The sequence below is a fragment of the Vicia villosa genome, unplaced genomic scaffold (assembly GCF_029867415.1).
Source record: "Vicia villosa cultivar HV-30 ecotype Madison, WI unplaced genomic scaffold, Vvil1.0 ctg.000605F_1_1, whole genome shotgun sequence".
Taxonomy (NCBI): domain Eukaryota; kingdom Viridiplantae; phylum Streptophyta; class Magnoliopsida; order Fabales; family Fabaceae; genus Vicia; species Vicia villosa.
Window position 1 is genome coordinate 175,677 of NW_026705277.1, and position 6,392 is coordinate 182,068.

Sequence of the window (6,392 nt, forward strand, 5' to 3'; positions counted from 1 at the left end):
ACACCCGTACGACACGTGTCGGAAAAGTCAAACAAGTGTCGGAAAAGTCAGACAAGTGTCCCCAAAACAAATGATTTTTTTCTTTGCTTCGACACTCTTTTAATCAGTGTCCGACACTCGTATGACACTCATACCACATATTTCCGACAACTCAGACAAATATTTCAAACAAAAATTTGTTTTATTTCTTTGCTTCAACACACATTTATATATTTTTTGGACAAATCTCACACACATCTAAAAGAGTAAAACATGTATTGAAACAATGTTATCAATAAAAAATTTCAGACATTAATTTTGATCAATACATGGATAAATGAAACTCAAATATTAGCTTATATGTAGCGGTGTCGGTGTCCTATGTTTTCAACATTATCGGTGTCGGAGTGTCCGTGTCGTGTCGTGTCCCGGTGTCCGTGTCGGAGTCTGTGCTTCATAGCATGGTTCTGCAGATTTGGAAAATGGACTGTATTGTGAGTTTGTGACAGCCTATGTATCATGTTCTCATCAAATAAACGGAATCACTAGGTTTTGTGGATATGTATTTTAAAATCGACCAAAAATAACTAAACGACTTTGTTACCAAAATTTTGTAATGCTTATGCTCATGCCGACCTAAATAAACACATAGGGAACATGCTACATTGATTACCACGGAGTGACATAATATATATAACAATATTCTTTCTCCATTCTTATTTATAAGTAAAATTTGAACACAACAGTCAATTTTTTTTAGGGGTGTTAGGGTTTGAAATTCCCTTCCATGAATGGTGGTATTCTCCATCGGACAGAGTCGTGGGTAGATGCAAGGAGAAAGTACTTCAAGAATTGGGTACCTGATTGAGATATTTTTCCTTTCAGAAGGATTCAAGAGAAAGATAGATTCGAAAAGATTTCTTCGATATATTTTTCGGAATTTCCAAACAATCTTAAAGCAAAGGACTTCTATGATCTCTTCAGATGTGTCGGTAAGGTGGTGGAAGTGACCATTGCTCATAGAAGGAAGAAGATAGGAAAGAGATTCGGTTTCGCTAGATTTAAGGAGGGAGAAGACGCGAGATTGTTGGCGGTCAGTTTAGATAATGTGCAGATTGTTAGGAAGAAAATTCACGCGAATGTTCTAAGATTCGAGAGGAACAAACCACCTGTTGTGAATCGTATTCGGGGTTTTTCAAGACGTGGAGGATCATAGCATTTTGCAGGGCAGAGAGGGAAGTATGAAGCTTTTCATGGTAAGAAGGACAACAAAACTTTTGCGGAAGTAATAAACAACACCCAACTGAAGTGTACTCAAAGTGTGAAGGAAATTCTAAGTTACTCTTCGACGAAGGCAAACAGATCGATACTTCGAAGGGGGTTCGTTGATTGAGTTGTTTTTGTAGGTTCCACTTACAACTTACATACCAATTTGGAGATGGAGGGGTATTTTGCCATAAAGGTTACTCCTTTGGGCGGTTCATTATGTTTATTGGAAGAATCAGAGGAAGGAGTAATAGAAGATTTGGTTGGCGAGCGGGAGCCATGGTAGAATTAGTGGTTCGTGGAAGTGAAAAAATGGGATGAGAGCGTGACCGATGATGGGAGAATGGTATGGATCAGGGCGTACAGGGTTCCTGCTCAGGCTTGGCATGCATATTTTTTCGTGTAGGTGGCGAATTCGTTAGGCAGCTTCGTTTGTTTAGATGAGAATACGTCGACCGACTTAAATCTCGATATTGCAAGGTTTATGGTTAGGGTGCCTCTCATTTTAAGTTGGATGACTCTTCCAAGGTGGTGATCGACAAGAAGGATTTTAGCATTGTTCTTCAGGAGGAAACTATCGTGTATTGTCTCGTTCTAGGTATTCCAAAAACTCAAATTACTGGCTCTGCTTCTTCTGATTCAGAAGCAAATTGGACAGGTGAAAATCTGACTTAGAGGATGCCATAGAAGAATTCTTTGTTAGGGGTGATTTTGTTGGTTTAGTGGGTAGTGAAATAGCAGCGAAAATAAGTGTCAGTGGGGTTGGAACAATAATTCTCCCTGAAGGTTATAAAAGGAAGGACGAATGATTCTCCTATTCTGGTGACCCTTTTGATAAGGCGGTCGACAAAGCAAAAGGACGGAATTTGACATAATAGTGTAGGGAAGTTGCTGGTTTTCTGTCTATTGCATTGGAGAAGTTTGGTTATGTGGTTGAATGCTCTTTGTGTGATGTTATGAAGAGGCGGCGTAATAAGAAACTTAAGTTCAAAAATATGGTTGAGTTGAATGGTTTTATACCTAAAAAACCAATTTGGGCTGTCAAGAAAATCAAGAGGAAGGAAATGTCTAATGTTGGGCCGAGGTCAATGAGTAAAAAAGGTTTCAGTACGTTTAGTTTACCTCTACAGGGGACAAATAGTAGTAAAATTTAGTCTTTTTTATCTGTCCTGGCTAGAATTTTCAGCGACAGAGTGCCGGTTATCCATAGTGAACAACGAGAACATTTGGACATTGGAAGGAATAATTGTAGGCAATGGGAGTTTTTGAACAATAACGTAGGGGCCAAACTATGGTCTGCTATGGAAGCCTTAGGGGTGGTGGATCCGGGAAGAATGAATAGTATTATCGATAGGCTTGAGGACTTGGAGAAAGCTGCTATTTTTAGAAAAGAGGGTAGGAAGAAGTCTAAAAATGGGTTGTTATGATTATTGGCTTATTGAATATTAGAGGGGGTAGCAATGCCCTTAAAAGAAGAAGAATAAATTCTTTGATTTTGAAAGGCAAAGCGGAAGTGTTCATGATTCAAGAAACTAAATTATCTAATTTACAAGACTTTGTAGCTAAAAGCTTTTGGAGTAATTCCGGTATTGGTTATTCCTTTTCCATCTCTTCGGGCTTGTCGGGGGGTCTTTTATCTATATGGAAGGAGGAGGCGGCAGAGGTGATTAATAGTTTCAAAAGGGACAAATATTTAGGTAACAAAGCACAAAGGAAGAATGATTTGTTTTATTTTATGAACATTTATTCTTCTTGTGATTTGAATAAGAAAAGAATTTTATGAAGGAGATTGTTGGAGTAAAAGGAGGAGTACAATGATGGTGATTGGATTTTAGGCGGCGATTTTAATGCTATAAAGGAGCGTGGAGAGAGGAAGGGGCTGATGGAGGTGACGACTAATAATGAGATGAGATATTTTGCGGAATTCATAGAGGAGAGTAAGTTGGTGGATATTCCATGTAAAGGTAAAAAATTTACTTGGTATAGTGGCAATGGGAGGTCGATCAATAGGATCGATAGGTTTCTTTTATCGTATAATATGCTAAACAATTGGGGTGTTGTTGGTTAACTTGTTGGTAATAGAGATATCTCATACTATTTTCCTATATGGCTTGTGTTGGAGAACATCAATTGGGATCTAAAACCTTTTAAATTCAACAATGAGTGATTTTCTTTTAAATCATTTTCCCCTTTGTGGAAACGAAATGGAAAGGCTTTAAGGTGGAAGGCAGAGGGTACTACGTTTTGAAAGAGAAACTACGTCTTCTTAAAGAAAAACTCAAATGCTGGAATAAGTTTGTTTTTGGTAGGATTGACTTGGAGGTGGAGGCCGGAGTTAGGGGTATTAATCTTGGGGATGACATGTTTGTAACAGAAGTGGAAATTTTACATCCCGATATCGTTAACAATAGGAAGGAAGTAACTAGTCGGGTTTGGACGAACTTGAGAATTAAAGAGAACATGTTAGTCCAAAAATCGAGATTGAAATGGCTTAATGAAGGTGCCTCTAATAATGGACTTTTCCAGAAAGTGACAAAAGATAAAAGAAGACACAATTATGTAGTTCCTATTAATTCTCCGGGAAATACGTTGGAAACAGTTAAGGACATAGAGGAGGAAGTTTTAAGACATTTTTCAATCAAATTTGACGAAGCGAAAGTGGAGAGACATCTTTTGGATGGGACTAATTTTGCTAGTTTAAGAGAGGAAGATAGTTTGTGGCTTGAAAGGTCTTTTCAAGAGGAAGAAATAAAGGAGGTTGTTTGGAGGTGTGGTGGTTCTAATAGTCCGAGGTCGGATGATTTCTCCTTTCTCTTTATTAAAAAGTGTTGGTCTTTTCTTAAAGAAGATCTTGTGAGGTTCTTCGATAGTTTCTTTGTGGACGGTGAATTGTCTAAGGCAGTCACGTCTTCTTTCTTGGCTTTTTTTCCCAAAATCTTCCAATCCCATATGTTTGATTGATTATAGACCAATTTTTCTTGTGGGTTGTAAGTACAAAGTGCTTGCAAAACTTTCGGCGGGAAGGTTGAAACGGGTCTTGGATTCTATTATTTCCCCTTGTCAAAGTGCATTCGTTCCAAGAAGACAATTGCTTGATGGAGTTTTGGTGGCAAATGAAGTGTTCGATTATACAAGAAAGGAGGGTAGTTCTTGTATTCTTTTTAAAGTTGATTTTGAGAAAGCGTATGATAAAGTTTCTTAGGACTTTTCACGTTACTTGTTGGTGAGAATGGGTTTCGGAGAAAAATGGAGGAAGTGAATAGAGCTCTTGATTTTAAAAAGTAAGAAGTCGGTGTTGGTTAGATAGATCATATTTATAAAATTTAATATTAATTTATGGTATATTATTGTGTTATAATTGCATTCTTTATTTTTTCTAAGTCCCTTTTTTTTCAATTTTTTTTTATATATAATTGATTTTACTTGTTTGATTTCAATTGAATAAAATTGATTTTGACTTTATAATTAATTTTTATTAGTAGTTAAAATTTGTAGATTTATATTTTAAAATGTGATTTTTCAAGAAGGGCAAAGCCCAATTTACATAGTTCTATTTTTAGACATCCAGATTTTTTTATTATCTTTTCTATAAACTCTTTGCACCTCCCATGGACAAGTTTCAAAGAGTTCCATTCTTATTTCTTATAGCTAACTTAGTTAGTACATCCGCGTAACTGTTTGATTCTCTAGACACTTTAATGCATCTAAATTTTCTCAATTACTGTAGTTCCTTCTTTCTGTATAAGACAATGAGGCATTATTGTCCATTTTGCTTCCCTTATAAAATTTATTTAATTTACAGTTATAAAAAATTAAAAAAGTACACCTTCGAAAGCAGGAGTATTTTTGGAAGAGAAAAAGCGATATACACCGACAGTGTAAAATACTTTTACACTGTCAATCAATCACAAGCATGTATCTAATTAAAACACAATTTTAATTTTAAAAAACTAATATGACATGGTAATTGTAAGAATTTTGATTGATTATATGTATAAAGTTAATTTACACTGTGAGTACGCTACATTTAAACTCTTTTTGGAAACACATGGTGTGTGATAACCTCTAAGGAGTGGGATGAGAGATTTCCACATACATAATGCTTCAATTCTTGATCACCATTATAGACAAGAGTCAATTATTAGTAAATCATCTTATGCTGTAATTCCTAATATACTCTAATAGTTTGTTTTCCAACATTTTATTATATTTAATCAATGTTTTGTATAAAATCTAAAAAGTTAACTACATTTGATTGAATTTCTTAATAATTGTGAAAACTATTTTTTTCTTCTTCTTATAAATGTGACCAATTATGTGGCTAGTAGTTGGAACTTGGAAGTTAAAGTTACTTGAAATTTATTTTCATGAAAATGTTGATTTCCACCCATTAATCATCAAAATAAATATGTCAAAAATTATAAGTAGTTTTTAAAAATTTAAAATAAACGGGAAATTGTTGCATCTCTAATGTCACTTTATCAGGAATGTGATTCCATTCCTTAAAACAAACACTTTTAATTCATCAATTAATCATAATCCTAAGTAAATTTAGGAGTAGAAAAAAAATCCGACCTATCAGAAATGTTTGTTTTGTCCACATTTTTTTGTGGGGTACGGATCAAAGTTTTATGCTCACACCCTATGTTGACAAAACGTCAAAACGTTAAAAAAAACTTAACTGTGTTTAAGGAAAATGACTCTGAAGAATAAACTTGAAACAATTAGTAAAGATGAATGACCAAACCAAACTGATCGCTTTAAAAATTACAGGACCAATATAAACCCAACCTAAAGATACAAGACGAAAAATGATATTAAACTTAAAAACAATGATTAAAATATAATAAGACCTTAAACTTAAAAACAATGATTAAAATATAATAAGACCTTTTTTAATCTTATATTTTTCGTTAAAATTAATCTTATATAATTTTAAGATGAATTAACAAAATAGTTGCAACCAATATCTTGACCCATAAGCCTCTTCTTTAATTACAACCCTATCATGTTGTAGGCAAGTTCGCCATTAAAGAAATTTTTGTCAAACATTAATTCTCAGTATCACAAAGCAATTAATATCCAATGTCTAAAACTACTAGATGTTAGACAATAAAATTAGAGCAGAGTTGTAAGAGTAAGGGTTA